This window comes from Oxyura jamaicensis, chromosome 1 (genome assembly GCF_011077185.1).
Source record: "Oxyura jamaicensis isolate SHBP4307 breed ruddy duck chromosome 1, BPBGC_Ojam_1.0, whole genome shotgun sequence".
NCBI classification, from domain to species: domain Eukaryota; kingdom Metazoa; phylum Chordata; class Aves; order Anseriformes; family Anatidae; genus Oxyura; species Oxyura jamaicensis.
In genome coordinates, this window is record NC_048893.1 from 54581762 (window position 1) to 54599194 (window position 17433).

Sequence of the window (17433 nt, forward strand, 5' to 3'; positions counted from 1 at the left end):
ACAGATTCATAACTTATTACCCGAGTCTATCAAAACTGATTATTATTATTTTTTCCATCATGAAGCATTCCGGGTCTCTGGGGGCCATTGGGCAAAGTGACTACATGTTTGGTGTGTCAGATCTCCCCACCGCAGCCCGACATGGACTCCCAGCGAGGGATGCCGCCATCCTCAGATGCAAACAGCCGTTCGTCCCTTCTATCTTATCTCTCAGTCACTTTGTGTGTGAGCGCATACACATATTATTAAATATAAATACAAACCCCAGGCACACTTTTTTATCCTTAAGTAATAAAATCTAATGGAAGAATTTACAGTCATGGGTTATAAAGCAATAATAGTTGTAAAATCATTTAGCAGGGTTCAAATACAGGTGAAAGGAGAAGTTCAGAAGTTCAGCATTTAAATACGTTTCCTGGCAGTTTCCGATGACAAACAGCAAATCCCCTATTGACATGGTGCCGGTAATGAAAGCCCAGAACTGTTCTCAATCTGCTCTGCTTGTATTTTTGAGATCATGGCTTGTTCAGTTTTATTACGTTTCACGTGCACTTTCTAGAGGTCAAGTTATTTAGTGGAGTAGTTGTGAGGGCTGCCTAAAAAGGTCGCTGAATAGGAAACAATAATCCAAATTTCTGTGTGCTGCCTCTCCAGCCCTGTGAGGAGGGAATCAACTTTCTGTGTGAAACATGGCACCCATGGCTCAATGCAGATTGTACTGGTATTACCTGAAGGGAAATGGGTGCTGCAAGCAAGACTGGGCACTATTTTTATTGGCTCTTAATGCCACTCCAAGGAGACTTAGATGTTATCATTAAAATGCTTATGTGCATATATGTGTATATTGCTTATACTGCTGTTTCTGCTATTTCTAGCAATTAGTAATTTCTAGCAACTACAGCTTACGAGCCGTTTTAAATTGGGCAATGACTTTGCTAAATGTCTTCACCACAACAAAGCAGAAAATGCCTGCTCAGCCCTTAAGAGCTTGAGCCTGTCTTCTTGTGCCTCTGTTTCCTATGGGCTTAAGGAGCAGAAGAATGAAAGCAAATAAAATCTAGGTCTCAGAATTCACATGAAGCACTTGTCACGGGGCTGACCCAAAATGACAAGTCCCTTTGCTGTGTGGTGCCAGCCCAAAGCCCTGAGACAGGAACCCTGTAGGAACCCATAGCCGTTGTCTGCTCTGTTTCTGCTGCTGCATTACTTAACATCCCATCTGAACCTTGCCCTAATGATGGGAGCAGGTAATAAGTTATAAGGTTGCTCACTGGATAAGAAGATAACTTTGCCCTATGTTTCATTTCGTAATTATTTTTTTAAAGAACAAATGATTAGAAGGTGTGAGAGCTACTAATAAAGAGAGTGTACTTTCTCTCAATAAAAAAGGACTCCATTTCTTCAGGGAGCAATTCTCAGCTGGCTAGCAGAATGGAGATATCTGTGATATGTTCAGCATGAGAACTTCAGAATTTCTTAGTTCTTGACACTTTTTTTAACATCATTAACCTTGGCAATCTAAACTACTTACAGCAAATGAAGGCTGTGCTCCCAGATATGCTCCCATTAATGACATATCTGAAAAGATATTGCCACTTCTTCAAGAACTGTCTTAGAGGAATGGGGACAGCATCCCCCTTCTCCTCGGGGGAGGCAGGCAGCAGGCAGGGGGGATCCTGCCAACATTCCCTGTGACCAGGCTATCCTTCATTTGGCTCGGAAGCAATTTTTAAGGCACTGGGGAAAGCTTTAGTTCTGGAGGAAGTTAACTTATTGTTAGTTTTGCTTTCTTTTGTCTGCTTCGCTCCCTCCACCTTTTGCTGAAAGAGTTTCCCCTCCTCTTGCCAGGTCAGCTCCACGGAGAGCCGGACGAGCCGGCTTTCTGCTGCTGGGAGGGCCTTGTTCTCTCCCTTGGTGTAGTGTCCGATATTATGTGTCCAGCTCCTGGCTGCAACCCCTCTGTGCCTTGTTCTGGGGCGGCGCTGCTGTCTAAAGAACATACAAGACGAGGGCTGCTGCCTGCCGGGGGTAGGAGGTCAATGTGCTGGGCTTCTGATGCAGCAGCAGAAGCACAGAGAGGACAGTGTCCTGGGCATAGGTCCCCAGCCTCATCTGCAGGGGTGCAAGCAGGCCAAACCAGGCTGATTCTGACAGAACTGGGCTCTTGCAGAGGCAGGGAGAGTCTGGCTGGCATTCATCAGGGATCAGCCTATTCCCATAGCTCTTTGTCTCCTGACATTCATTGTCTGCCTGCATTTTTGCCCTCTTTTCCTCACACCTGCCTTTACACTCCTTGAGTAAAACCTCCCAGCTGGCTGTAAGATTTCCCAGTGCAGCTGGATGCCCTGAGGCTGCACCCTGGGAGAAGAAGATGAGCAAGGTCACTTTGTATATCCCCCAGGATCTCCACATAGTCACATTTCCTTAGGGAATGGATCCACTCCCTAAGCAGTGCTGTATGAGGCAACGGGAACAAAACAGCTCCTGCAGCTTTACCGGCAGCCAAGAGGAACCACAACAAACACAAGGGCTCGTGCACTGGGGCCAAATATTTATAGAACAAATTTAGCAGTGACTCAAGCGATATAACAGGTTGTAGCATTTTATCCACATCCCTGCTGCCCCTCAGGACATCATGAACCAGTGAACGACTGATAGTACATGAGATCAAACCTCACCAGCTCAGCAATAGCTCTTATCGCTGTGGACATTAGAACCTGCAGATGGAGATCAGCCACACGGGCCAGGTTAGCAATGCTGTTGTAATGCTTTGTGGGGGCTTTAATTCCTAGTGTGGCGTATGTCAGAAACAGAGAGACACAACACTGACAAGGAGAAAACAAGAAAAGCGTTATGGATGTGAGTGCAGATATCTAAACCCCTCATTTGCAAGGCACTCTGTGGTAAATTCCCAAGGAAACAATTTGCATAGGTCAGTTTAGCCTATGAAAATGAGCTCACCCTGCACTCAGTAGAGACTCTACTGAGGGTGGTTTAGAGACCCTGAAATGGAGCCCATGTCTTTGCAAGGTCTGTTTAGAGAGCCTGAAGTTACCTAATGCAGGAGATTAAGTGCCAGCCACGGCACCTGCAGGAGTCGTGGTTTCCTGATAGTTTTAAAACAAGCAGGTAAATGCATACAAACAGCATCACACTTATAAGAAATGCTAAGAATGCACTCTGCAGCACTGCTCCTTAGGGAACTGAAAAATTTGTCCCCGTCTTCATTAAGGAAAACAAGACAAAATTTCTTATTGAGTAGACGCAGGAGGAGGAGTTGGAAAAGTTAGTCGGCTGCTCACACTGTATTCTTCACTCTGGAAAAGGGGTGTGGTATTGCTTCTTACCTGTCCCCGAAATGGTAGAGCACTGGTTCTCACTGGGGCACTTCAGGGTTAACCCTTCTTATGGGCCACCTCATTTTCCTTATTGAGCTCCATGCTCCATTTCAGTCCTGCCAACAGCCCTGACCGGTTTATGACCTCCCTCAAATAATGTCTTGGGACTCTGGAGCTGTTAGAAGCCATTGTATAACTGTAAATGACTTAAGCTGGTCGGGAGCCTAATTGCTGCTAAATGACTCGATTGTCTTACACAGATAGCAAGGAGATCTCTTTGCTCCCATCGCATGTGCACAGTACAGGACTGGGGTCATGTAGCAGGTGGCTGATAAAGAAAATGCAAAGGCAGCTGGCCTGCCTGGTTGGTTGGATACTTTTTTTTCCAGTGTGAGAAGTTACCTGTCCTTCTTGACTGGGGTGAGAGGGAGCTGTGGTCTTCCTGAGCTGGTCTCAGGTAGCAAAACCTGTGCAACAAACATTTTGCTGATGAAGAGCTCTGTTTCCATTATTTTCTCACTTAATTGGCTGAGCAGGTCGGTGCTGTCAGCTGCAGGAGCAGACAGGGCAACAGTGGGGCATCTAGCTGTCCAGCTCCATGCCCCAGCCTATGTATCTACAGTTTTCAGTCTTGGGAAATGGTAAAAAACTGTGGGAGTGAAGCAGGTATTTAAGGTAGGGTCACAGGTTGTAAGTGGTGCTCCATGTTTGCTCATGGAGTCAAAAAGCAAGGACTTGTAGGGTGTGCATCACACCTCATGGTGTTCCCAGCAGTGCTCAGGTTGTGTGACTGCCCCAAACATCCCCAAAGGCTATTGATCCCTTATAATTACTTTGCCTCACCAGTTGAGATATTCAGAAACAGCATCTGTCAAGAGGTAGGGTCAACCTGGGCCAGGCTGTGGTATGTAAGATGACACAGTATGCATTGTGTACATTTTCTTCTTCAACTCAGGGGCAAACACTAGACTGAATGGACTTTCTGAAGGTGGTAAATTCAAGGTGCAGGGCAACACATGGTAAAATATTTGTTATATTTGTTTTGAAAAAGATAAAGCCAACATTCAGAAAAACATGGTTTAGTTTTATTTCTCCATGTCGTTTTTTACCTGGCATGTGAGCATTGCCACTGCAGTGAGCAATGCAATGCGATCATTGCTTAGAGCAAGTGTTAAGGTCTTTTTTTTTTTGGTTGAATTCTGTTGTAAAAGGAAAAAAAATTGGCGTAGAAAGAAAGATAAAACTCCAGGCTATAATAGGATAAATGAGACAATGATTAGATTAAACCATATTACTGAAGCAGCATTGACTCTGAGAGGTGTTTCTGGGTGCAAGAACTTCATGTGACTGCAGAGCTCAGCAATGGGAAGGCAACTGTGATGCCTTCAGTTAATGAACATGCTCATGCTGTCATCATCCTGGGCACTGGCTTTACACTACCTGACTAATAAGGGAGTATACGTTTGCTTTGAGCTTTTAACATGGTTCCTTCCTTATGTGCTGCTTCCATCTGAGTTTGGCTTTGAGCATCAGTTATTTTTTTTTATCCTCAGAACAAAACTCTGGGGTTTTGAAACCATTCCTGCTTGGGGAAAAGAAGCCATTAGCACAGTCTTGCGTGGGAGCCTGCATTCGTGCAGGGCGGTGGCATTCTGCTCATTGTTATACTGCAAGAAGTGGCAAGATAAATCATTTTAACCACAGAGCCAGCAGAGAACGTTGCTTTCTCCCCTCAGATTTCCAGATGACCCAGGTGTAAGAATGAAAGCAATAATCCCTTGAAAGGACTTGTAGCTGGTTCAGCAGCAAGATTTAAAACAACATACGATGGAAATATATGGGAAGCATCTGTCAATGTGTCGGCATTTTAAAACAAAGAGAGGAAAAAAATAAAATAAAAAACAACGAACAAAGAAACCCCCCAAGTGGACAAAATGGAGTCTGGCTGAGAAAGACCAGCCAGAAAGGACATTGCTTTGCTTTTGCTTAGATTTCCCAAGCCATAAATTCACTTTGTTGTCCTTTTGTTCTGTGTTAACTCCACACTGTTCCCAGGAGACTCTGCCTAAAATGTCAGAGGTCTATTTACAGCAGGGAGATTGCAGGCTTGCAGGAGGCTTTGCAGAAAACCCTGAAAGCACCCCAGTGGATTTCAGGTACTTTGATTATTTTCTTTGGTGAGGCAGCTCTCTGTGGAGAAAAACTGAGCTGAAGCAGTGCTGTGTGTAAGAAGGCACAGAGGGGTGGGTGTTAGTCTATCTCTGGGGAGCCCAGGCATCGCTGGGGGATCATGGGGGGATCATGGGGGATCGCTGTCCCCCATTCTCAGGGATCCTTGCCCATGCAGTGGTGCTGGAGTGAGATCACCAGGAATAGGATCCAGCATCCAAATAGTGTAAAACATATCCAATTTTTGGATAGCTGGTTGACTTCATTGGTGAAAAGTGAACTGCCTGTTTGTAGTAAAGAGCTGGTGGGGGGAAATTCTTCCCAGCCTACCAGCCCCTCTCCTGGCCTGAAGTTTGGCTCTTCATTAAAATCCTTCCATGAGTGTGGGGATGACCCCCCCATGAAAAATGAATACAAACCTTATAATAAGAAGTTAATAGGTGAGATTACAGCCTGTTTCTTCTTCTAGGAGTACAAGCAACCCTGTAATATCTGTATACCAGCTACTCATCTCGTGGGCATGGTGGTTGCTGGCATTTCTGGAGAAATTTCACTATTTCTAAGCTTATATAGATGATTTCTTCTGAATCTTCACCCATGAGCAGGATCCAGGTGATCAGTCTTGGGGCTGAGGAACAAGGTTATTTGGGGTTCAGCCAAGGAAAATAGCTTTTGTTTTCTGTTCAGAAATTGCTGTGGTCTGGCATCCCCAGAAGGAGTTCTTGATTTTCATTTAGGCAGCAAAACTCACCATTATCAACAGGGAAATTCTGAGACTTTTCTGAGTTTTTTTCAAGGTTATCTCTATTGGCACATAGATCTCAAAATTGATAGTCTGTACAGGGGAGAGATTTTATTCACTTTAGGTACAGGCAAGAGGGGAGTAAGAAAGCACGCATGTGTGACACAGGCACCTGCAGGCAGTGTCCATGTAGATATTTGTGAGCCATCTGATGAAAAAATAGAGTGTCTTTGCTCAGGTGCAGCTCATGAGCATATGCATCAGAATAGATTCCATGCTGAAGACGGCTGATATCTTACCAGGTTGTTGCTCTGTGTTGGTCCAAGCTCAGCATACCCTGACTGTCACACCAGTTTACTGTGAGGTGACATTTAGCAGGACTGTTGCCCTGTGCTCCATGCATGTCATTTGGGTATTTCTGAGCTAGAAGAACAGGTCCTATCCCTGGGAGATGTAAGCTATTTAACACCTGTGGTCCCATCTTTATTTTTTATTTTATTTTATTTTATTTTATTTTATTTTATTTTATTTTATTTTATTTTATTTTATTTTATTTTGTCTTATCTTATTTTGACTGAGAGCTTGTAATGAATCTAGTGGGTTAAAATCAAACGTACAAGGGTGGCTCTTCACTACCAGCAGAAAAGAAAAAAATCATAAAGAGTTTCTTCTCTGGTGCTATAAAATACTCACCCCTAGGGAACTGTACCGACTGGAGACTGTGAGTGATTCTGGAAGCAGCAGGCAGGCAAATCACTTATTTTATTAGCTATATTTTGCAGCCCAGTATGTTTGTACAGTAGATAACATATTTTGCATAAAGTCAATGGCTGATGCTGTGCTTTTTATCATGGCCTGCTATTTTTTACAGCTGCTCTTTTAAGTGTCAGCATTGAGCATTTGTTGATGTCATCATCCCGCACTTTACATTGCTATGTGCTGCGATATAGCTGTTCCAAAGCTTTGTACTGTGACAGGGATGTCACAGTTATTGGGGAGAGATGCAACCGCACTTCAAACATTTTTCACTCTTTGCATGGCCACGTTTATGGCATTTGTAAAACTCCATGCAGTTTTATGGTGTTTGTAAAATAGCGTCATTTTATGGCAGTTGGGAAGTACTGTGCTTTCAGCGAAAAATGGACTTGCACTGGTTTCAGTGGGAGAATTTTCCAGTGCCACAGAGGGATGAAAAACACCCAAACTTTCTGGGCATAACAGAAAAACTCTTTGGAGGAAAGCAGCAATTAAAGCGTTTCCTGCCTTTGGCATGTAAGTGATTATTCTTTTTGTGGTAAAGAGTATTTGCTGCTCTGCATGATGTGTATGAGAAAAGAGTGCAGCAAGGAAACCTCTGTAGTGAAGAATTTTAATAAAGCAGAACCTCAAGAAAATTGTATGTTTGTATTCACACACATATGTAAAAGAGCAATCATATTCAAAGGCTGCTGGCTCCCGTACGCTGATAATGGTAAAATTTACCTCTGTGCAAAGAGCCAGAGAACAGGCTTTGAGGCTTGTCTCTGCTTAGTATCCTCCACGTTAATTTGTCCCTATTTGCACAATGTTAATGCTCCTGTTTGTCAGAATTAAACAGGAGTGCCATTAAATGCTGCCGTCATTTTTATTCTTTGCAGCTGTGTAACCTTCGGTAACTGTGGACAACTTCTCCCCCCCCTCACCCCCCCTTGCCTCCCTTCTGAGGGCTTCACCCTTAGCCATAATTGGAGAAAAATCCAGAGAGGGGCTCGAGGTGAGATTTCTTGGAGCTGCTAATTAGCTGATGCCATCACATCAGAATTACAATCCAATTCCTTGGAGGACTCCAGAGACTCCTCTCCACAGTTCTGAGACACATGCTGAATTTACCCTCAGAAAACAGGGGCAGATGATTAGTGCTGACACCCTCAGTTCCCTGAATGAACAGGCTGGCAGAGGGTTGGTTGGTTTAAAGGCCTTGCCTGGAATTAAAGAGATTCCTCTCAAATTTCCTTTTCTCTCTTTCTCTCTTTCTCTCCTGTCTTTCTCTCTTTCTCTCTTTCTTTCTTTCTCTTTCTCTCTTTCTCTCCTCTTTCTCTCCTTTCTCCCTCCCTCCCATCCTCCATCCTTCCTTCCTTTCTTCCTGATTCACAAACTATTTCAACAAAATTCGAGATTTGATGAGGGAAATTTCCTCTCCTCAGCTTCTCATTTGGGGAAGAAGGGAAAACAACAGCAGCTCTGCTGACAATAAAATTTAATTACACTTGAATGACCATTGATTTTTTTTTTTTTTAATTTCATTTATGTTTATCTTTTAATTAAGTCCTCCTCACAGTATTTTTTTTTTTGTCCTCTCTCTTAACATGTGATTCAGGGGCAGGTGTTCAGTGAGCCTGAATGAAAAGACATTGTACTGCATCTCTCTTAGTTGACGTGCTGGATGATGAAGAAAGACTTCTAAGAATATAAGTGTTGTTAAGACATATATGATACACTGAGGGCAGTATCCAGTGCTGAGGCTGTGGGGTCAGAAGGAGAGCAAACATGAAAGACCCTAACCAGGACTTAGTGGTCAGGGAAGTGTGCTGTGAGACACAGGACTGGAGCTCGTCTCCCTGCTCAGCATCCTCCCCTCGGAAAACCAAGGCACAACATTTTCTTTCTAGTAAATACTTATACCAAGCAAGAACCTGTTATTGTATAACAGAGTGATAAAACATTTCCTGGGCTAGTGCTGTGTGCTGCAACAGATCCTAGAAGAGCTGAGAAGGCACAGCTTCCCAGAAGAGAAGGATCTAATTTTCATAGCTCCTTCAGCGCTAGCATTCGCTGTAACACGAGTACAGATTTAACTTTATTAAAGCAGCACTGCTAAGGTAGTTCAGCTAAGCACACAGGAAATATGACATGTCACCATGCACTGTTGTTTTTGTAAGGACAGCAGCTTTAATATTGGAGAGCAATGAATTGCCTGGAATGATATTAAGTCTGGAACATTGTGCTAATGCTGGTCTGCACTTGCATAACTCCCAGTGCAACATCAACAGGCCTCTGGCTGTAGTTTTGTTCAATGAGTAGATGTTTAAGGTTTTTATTTTTATTTTTTTAAAGTGCACCAATCTCTTGTTCTGCCAAACATGGGGGATGCTTTCCTGTTTTCTTGCTGATTTCAACAAGGATTTAGCCGGAGTCCCACAGTCAGACTTGCCAGCTTTCCTGGAGCCATCCCCAGCACCCAACTACCAAAAGATGAGCAACGGATTTTTACAAGGTGTAGATCAGATGCAGTGTTTCCACATAGCACCCTATTTGTTTTGTGACAGGTCATATATAATTATTTGTTGTATAAGTAGTTTGTGGGTTTTGAGAGTCAGCAGATGCTCACGACACCTGGGGACTGTTTAGGATATTTGGGCGTTGAAAACAGATCTGCTTTTCACAGCTTGCATCCACCTCAGGCTTCTGCCATTCCTCAAAGAGTTTGGGTGAAAAGTGAGTGGACTGTGAGTACTCAGGGAAGCAGGTACTTGTGTAGGATGAGGGCAGACTCTGCATTTTTGCTCCAAAATAGGCACAGAGAGGGGGCTGTGTCCTGAAGGCTTTGCACAGAGGAAAAAAAAAAAAAAAAAAAAAAAAAAAAAAAAAAAAAGGATAGTTCTGGGCATGGAGGGTTTCTGGTGGACAGGGAGACATCACGACTAAATGATGCCAAGGACAGAGAAGTCAGGTTGTTTGCATAAGCTGGATGAGTGCACAGGAATAACCTGATGCACACAATACAACACGGAAGAGCAATGAGACTGAAGCATGTGCCAAAAGCATCCAGTGATGACCATCAGAACACTCTCTGGATACTGGGCTGGGTATAGATTTGAGGTTTCATCCAGTGTAGCTGGATTTGTGTTCTTCTGCTCCTACTTTCTATAAAACATGCAGTTTTATCAGTGGAATTATTCTTTGACCCAGTAAACTCTAAGCTGTTGTGCTCAAGAAATGCACATGCACATATACACCCCCATTTACAAACACCCATACACTCATCAGATATATCTATATATCATTCTGTTACTGCCTCTTAGTAATGTATGACATAATTGGGTAATAAAATGCCTCCTACTCTAGTCAAGTTCTTTCATCAGAATCAATGAGAATTTATAGCTGTGTTCATAGCACAAAGAGTTTTTATCCTCATCACGGTTTGCTCCTCTCCAGTGATGCTCTGCAGAACACCACAGGCAAAAGCTGGCTAAAGAAAAAGGCAGCTAAATAGAGCACTGAAAAGGGTAGGAAACCCCAAGAGGGTGGAGTGAATACTCAGCTCTGCCCTCTTTTGTGCTTACATTGTGACAGTCCTTAATTAAGTGATCACAGGATGCTTTTTTCCCCTGTGGGATCAAGTTTCATTGAATGCGTAGGATGGAAGGACTCATTGAAAGACAGGCCTTAGGTAGGACTTGTTTTATTCTGTTTATTATTAATTATGAACTTTCAGGCTTTACCTCCTGCCTTCTCTCATGTTAGAAGGATTCCCCCTGGGCTCTCTGCAGTTCTCCACCCAGGGGTGTCTGAGCCCCACAGGCGAGGGAATGTAGTTGCTGTATTTCAGGAAGGGATCAAGGAACAGCCTGACAAAGGCTGGGATCACTTCTGAGCTTTGCACACTACTGTCAGATCCTGGGGGTCTTATTTTTGCAAGCAGGCAGTGCCAAACAGTGCTCTAGTGTGACCCCGCCATGCCTGGTATGCAGGGAAGGAGCCTTGCACAAGTGAAACCCACAGTCAACAGCAGAGCATCCCGTGGGAACTTGGTGGCACAGGTAAGGCCAAACCTGCTCCTCTTCCTGCCTCAGATCAACTCTTGTCCCTAACATTTTGTTGTGCTACCCTGTGCTGGCCCCATGAAACCACAGGCATCCTCTCTGGTTGTACCTTCCTGGCCTTCCAGTAGAGTCTCCTTGCACAGCCAGCATCACTCTCCTGTTTACACCATTCCCTGTTCTATTTTTCCTCTCCACTTCCCAGTCAGCATTTAGCCACAACCACAACCCCTCCTTGCCAGCCGACCTCTCCTGAGGAGTTTGTTCCCACCCCTTGCCTAGGGAATTTTGCTCCACCATCATGATCCTGTGATTAAAGTGGTGGGCACTCAGAAAGCAAGGGAAACAGACTTTTCTGGCTATCCTGAGGGTCTGGGCCACATGTTGTGTTGTTTGCAGCAAGACAAGGACTGAGCCTGGAGGAGGGGGAAGTCATGCTGAGCCATCAGAATAAGCATTGCCAGGGAGCATCGACTCCCTAAGGAATGTAACTGCTGTAATCTGAAGGACTCAAAATAAACCTGTTTGAACAGATACTCTTCAGACTGATACTTTGGCCAGATGACAGGAGTTGGTGACAATGACAGCAAAGAGCACAATTAACAGAAAAGGCCACCTGTGTGCCAGATTTCAAGCTCCTGCTTTAAGCACTGTTCTCTTTTGAAAGGGTACCAGAATTTTGTCACCACAAGCAAAGCAGTGCACTTTCCCCGGCTCTTTCTCAGACAGGACTGAATCCCTAAGATTTAAGACATTGGCCTGAGGCAGGCAGATAACATAGAAAAATGTTAACTTGAAAGTTAAAAATTTGGTAAAATTCAAAGTGTCTGAGAGCAGGGGAATTGCACTGAGGAGTGCTGTTAAATGCCATCGATAAAAGGATCTCACAAACACCTGTGATGCAGGCTGAGATTTGAGGCTCCTTGTTGGGGACCTGCTTTTCCTTAACTATAGGAGAGGTAACCCTGGGAATCATATGGTGCACCCCGAACACTGCACATCTACGTACTCCTCCTCAAGGCAAATTGAGGAGAAAACCTTTCTTGAGTAGTTCCCTACACCAGCAAGCCTTTCATGGCAGTAAGGGGGTGTTTTCCATTGCCTGATGTCCCTACAACAGTGTGCACCTACTCCTGCCTCGAGAATCCTGGCAGCATGGTGTAGGATGGCCCTAAGGTCAGAGCAGTAAAAGCAGATTAGCCAAGGGAATAAAGCAGAAGTAGCAGTCGCATTTGTTCTGTTAGTAAAAGTGGGAGACAAAAGAAAGGAGAGAGGGAATAGAGAGGTTTCAGAGTGGAAAATTAGTGACAAGCAAGGTTGAAATCGCTGAGGGCCCTAAATGATTTCTTAGCTTCAGTAGATGCAAACAAAGCAAAGGTACCATCCCAGAGTCAGGAGCGTGTTCCCTGCAGATAAAGAAAGAGAAGTGTTAAATTGGCTTTTCCTATTGTTGAGGAGCAGACAAAATGACTCTTTCTGCTATTGGAAGTGTTTGAAACCATTAAAAGCTGACAAGGCCTGGGGTCTGTAAGGCTGTAAATAGAAGCATCTATATTTAATCAAAGATGATGAGGGATTCAGTGAATTTCTGCCCTGTAAACTTGACATCAGCTGCGTGACAAAGATGAGGAGTGCAATGGCAAAGAATGTGATTATTAGAGAGTTTTGAAATGCAGAAAAAGGGGCAGATGCTCTGAATTCACAGCACATGTTTGCTGGCTGATACTCTTTAATTCTTTAACAGGCTGTGGATCATTTAGGTGGCCAACACATACCACTTGATATGCTGGTCCCAGAAAGGCTCGCAGGCTCAGCACCAATACAAGGTGTCCCATGAGGGGACACACTCTCCCTGAAGTGCTCTTGAAAACAGCTGTTTGAGTAATTACTGCTTTGCTACTTTGAGATACAGATTTTTTAATTTTATTTATTATTTTTTTTGAGCTGATAAAAATCTGTTTGGGTTTATGTTTAAAGCATTTAATCTAAAACCCCTTTGTGACTTTGACACCAGGTTTATTTTTGATCAAACAAACAAAACAACTCTGAAGTCCTTTGAGATGCTCCCAGCTCTGAAGAGCTGGCATGAAAGGCTTTTTCCCTTCCTGCCCTTTCCATCGTGCCAGGCTTCAGGAGGCCAGAGGGTGAGTTTTTATTGCCAGTCCCTGGAAAACAACATTAGGCTGTATGGGTATCTTTGGATAGATATTGATTGTGAATTATTGATTTTAGAAAAAAAAAAAAAAAAAAAAAGTAAAATGGCCGGGACATCAGTTAAAAACTGTCCCAGGGACAGACTGGTTTTGCCTAACACAAGCAAGGAGGATGTACCACAAGACGTATTCTCAAAAGAGCCAAGATCTCCTGGCTGGATCAAAGCTCACCTGAATTGTTTCACTGACCGCTATTTTTTGAATTAAATCCTTATTTACACCCAGTCTTTCTGGTTGATCTCCATGAGATGCACAGATGTGGGGTCATTTGGTCCCTGAGCAAAACCAATATAATTTTCTCAGATACAAAAATACACCAAACTACCGAGGGTCAAAAAGGGAACAGAAAAAGAAGAGGTGCTTAGGCAAGGCTGGTATTCTAGGCTAAGGGGAGATATGGGGTGATGGAAGAAGCACACTTTGCAGTTGCTTAGCAAAGTCAGGTCAGAGCACAGAGAGGGAAAAGAGTGGAGGGCTTGCTCAACAAGCATGAAGAACCAGATGTTTGGCTGCTTTAAATCACAGCTTTTTTTTTGACCCAAGGTCTAGTGCGTACCTGTTTGGAATTACAGAGTAAGCAGCACCTTCTCTGCACGCTCTCTTTCTGACTGTGGTAATCACAGGAAAGAAAAAAAAAGAAAGAAACCCTCAAAAGTAAACAACCCCCTCCAAACCCCAGCTCTCTTTTCCAGCCGCCCCCACAAAATAACAGCAGCAACGATAACTGAAAAGCTTTCTAGAACCCCTTGGGCTCTTTTACTGTGGTATTGGTAAAAGTCTGCCAATCTGAAAACTCAGCTAAAAGTAAAGAAAAAGAAAATCAGCTTTTGATCAAAAAAGCAATCACTGCACACATGCCTCCTTTCTCTGCCCACTGGTGTGAATTTCAGTCTCATATGCAGCAAGTTTTCCACATTAAATTGTCTAAATAGGAGTCAGGCAGGCTCATAATCCAGTTTTTATGTGTGGTCCAGCTTTCCTCCTGAACAGCCAAGCTCTCTTCACCACCAGCAGCACAGGGCTCCGTCTTCCCATAGCTGATATGTGAGAAAACTGATCCCGACCCCGCCAACTCTCTGCACACCACATCCCCTTCTCCCTGATGCATATTCACCATCCCCTTTGGACTTTGTCCCAGTCTCCGCCCTCTAGATTGGTGCTAATTTACGTCTGTTCTCGGACCTTGGTCATCTATCTAATTGTTTTTAATCCAATTGAGAATCTTGCCCTCAATACCTCTGGCCCTGAGGGATTTACAAGGAAAGGTTAAGGACACAAGATAGCTAGGTGAGCTAAGCCAGGGCAGCCTGAGGGCTCAGAGGTGTCTAAGGTGTGCAAACATCGTCTGCAGGATCATGATTTCCTTATGCTGAAGAGGACTGATTTTTCTGAAATCGGTGGCCTGTCTTCCCAAGAAAAGTCAGTGCGAAAATGGAAATTGGGGCCATAAGCAGAGGGGAGGAATTGTGCAGGTTATGAGGGGTTTTGTGGGGAATTAAAGGATGAAACTGTCACATGGAAAATGTAAGCTGAATGTCATGGAGAGCTGTGAGACTGTGCAGGGGTATCCCTAAGTCGGCTGCACAACCTTGTCATTTGAGTCGCTTAAAATTAGGTGAGGTAAAACCCCCAAGCATCTAGCACAACTAATGGCCCTTCAGTTTTGTCAGGGACTAGGACAAGACAGGGTTGTCCCGTCACTCATTTCCAAGGTGTTATTAGGCTAATGAGACCCGATCCATCTGACAGCAGCAACAGCCTTCCAGGATGTCCATGGGCGGGGAGATTGCAGCCCCATGCTCTCACCTCGCATTGCCCTTGCCTTGGAGAAGTTATCCAGATCAGCCAGGGGAACAAAAAGTTATTGTGGCTCTCTGCTGTGCCTTGTGGGTAGAGAATATAACCATGATTTTTCTGGGGGAAGTGGTATTAGGCTGCTGAGAGGGGGACAGAGTGTTTCTGGCTGGGAAAAGAATAGCAGTGATGCTAGCTGATCAGAAGGACTAGTTCACTCTGAAGCAGCACAGTGAGTGCCAAGCACCTCTGACTTTTTTACCTGATAAATCTGACTCCTTTTCCCAGCCACCAGCACTTGGAGCTGTTGCCTTCTTCTCTAGCATCTCCCTGTTCAAAACATGGATCAAAATGTCTGCTTTGTGAAGGGTTTCCTGAATTTCAGAGGAAAAAAGCTCTGTTGCTGTTAAAAGGTTGGTGATTATTGCTGGGGACACCTCGGTCTGTTATTCCAAAGTTAGGATAAAACTATAGCTGCATTTTTATAGGCAGATGTTGCTAGCGGGTGGTCAGCTTCTTCAGACAGCTCAGTCCTCTGACAACTCTTTGTCAGGCAGTTTTAAGGTAAGTGCAATCCTGTAAGTCTGAATGATTTTGTGGAGAATAAGATGTGCCCAAGCTGGCATTTTTGGCAAACACCAAAATATAATACAATGGAAAAAATAATAAATAAATCCTGGGGACCAGAACAGGCATGAAACAAGTGGCCTATTTTTACTTCTTGCTTTGAAGATAGGTCCAGGGTGCAGGGGAAGGGAAAGATGCCAATATCAGACAAGATGGGATGAAAACTGGAAGATGAGAAAGCGTAGGAGTTTAACAACATGCTACTGCCAGAAACTGTCCCACTCCATGACAATTTGTTCTGAATGCACCTCAGAATAAAATTAAGAAATCTGTGAAAAACAAACTGATGATATTAAGTCTCCCTGGAATTTGGCCAGCTGTATGTATACGAGTGGAAATGCCACACATTTCCTGAAACCTAGATTTGATGTTGGGTAGGAAATTCTGAAACTTCATAAATAAATAAGAAAGCCCAAGCAAAATTGTACTACATCAAAACAAAATGTCCAACTATTGGCACTGCAAGCAAAAGGAGGAATTCCAAGGGTTTGATTTTTCAAGATGAAGCTGATGTATTTTGCTCAGTAGCTCTGCTTCTCACTTCTCTGTCCAAAAACAGGGCTTCTAGGTGACCTCAGAGGCATGAAGCAGAGCTTCCAAATTCTGGGCAGGCATCTTGCTGAGTAGGAACCCTGGCAGTGGGGCTATCAGATAGACATATGGAGTGGTCAGAAATTAAATGACAGTCTAGGAAAGCTGCTTGGTTTCTATTACAAAACTGGTGAAATTGAAACACTTCATATTCCAACAAAGATAAATTGTCACATTATGATCATCCCCAAATCGTCCTCTATTCTACACAAAGCCTAAGTGTGAGCACTTTTCCTTCCATAAAGAGAGACCAGGGTGCTTAACTCAGGTGTATGGGGCTGCTTTGCAGTCACCTAAAGTCGCATGAGGTGAATAGCACAGCTAATTCATGTACATTAAAATCAGTTAGGTGGGTAAACTCCTTTGTGGTTCTGAACTGTATCTGACTTGTCTTCTTTCAGATGGTAGATGAGATACCATGGATGAAGAAGATACAAAAACCCTAGCAAGTGTAGGAAAAAGGTCTTGTGTAAGACCTGTAGGAGGTAAGACAGCGTATCTGATTTCTGCTGAATAGTTGTGGCCTGGAGAAAAGAAGCCCACATAGGGCAGGGTTTGCTCATTTATTTTTTCAACCTGTAACAATCAGCTACTCACTAGTTTACATGTCCCTCAAACAGTACAGGGATAGCTAGTACAGGGACAGCTGGTACCAGCCAGACTACAAGAAAGCTATTGATTCACTGTGATCTGCTATGTAACTAACAATTAGTGGCTAGGAGAAGGCTGAAGACCTGGCAGCTGCAGTCTGGCCAGAGGGATTTCTTAAATAAGCAACCTATACAGAGTCATTAACCTACCGGCACTCCCGTGTGCACAGGACAGCCTCCCCAGCAAGCCTTTGGGTCACGATTTGCTTTGCATTTGGACTTTGTCACAAATGGCCACCCTTGCAAGTAATATGTCTAGGAGGGAGACCGCATTTTAATGGCTTTGCTCAGTGTGCAATGTGTGCTTTCCCTGTCAGTGTGCTATGTGTGCTGTGGCTGCAAGACAGAGGATGGTGCAACCCTTTAAAGAGAGCTTTCCAACAGTGCTTCCTGTGAAAGCCAGTGGAGGCCTCAGCAGAAGGAGGATTGGACCCTGAACAAGCAGAGGAAAACAACCATATGTTGGAAGGAGATGAATATTATGTAAATAATAGGGCATACAGACATTTT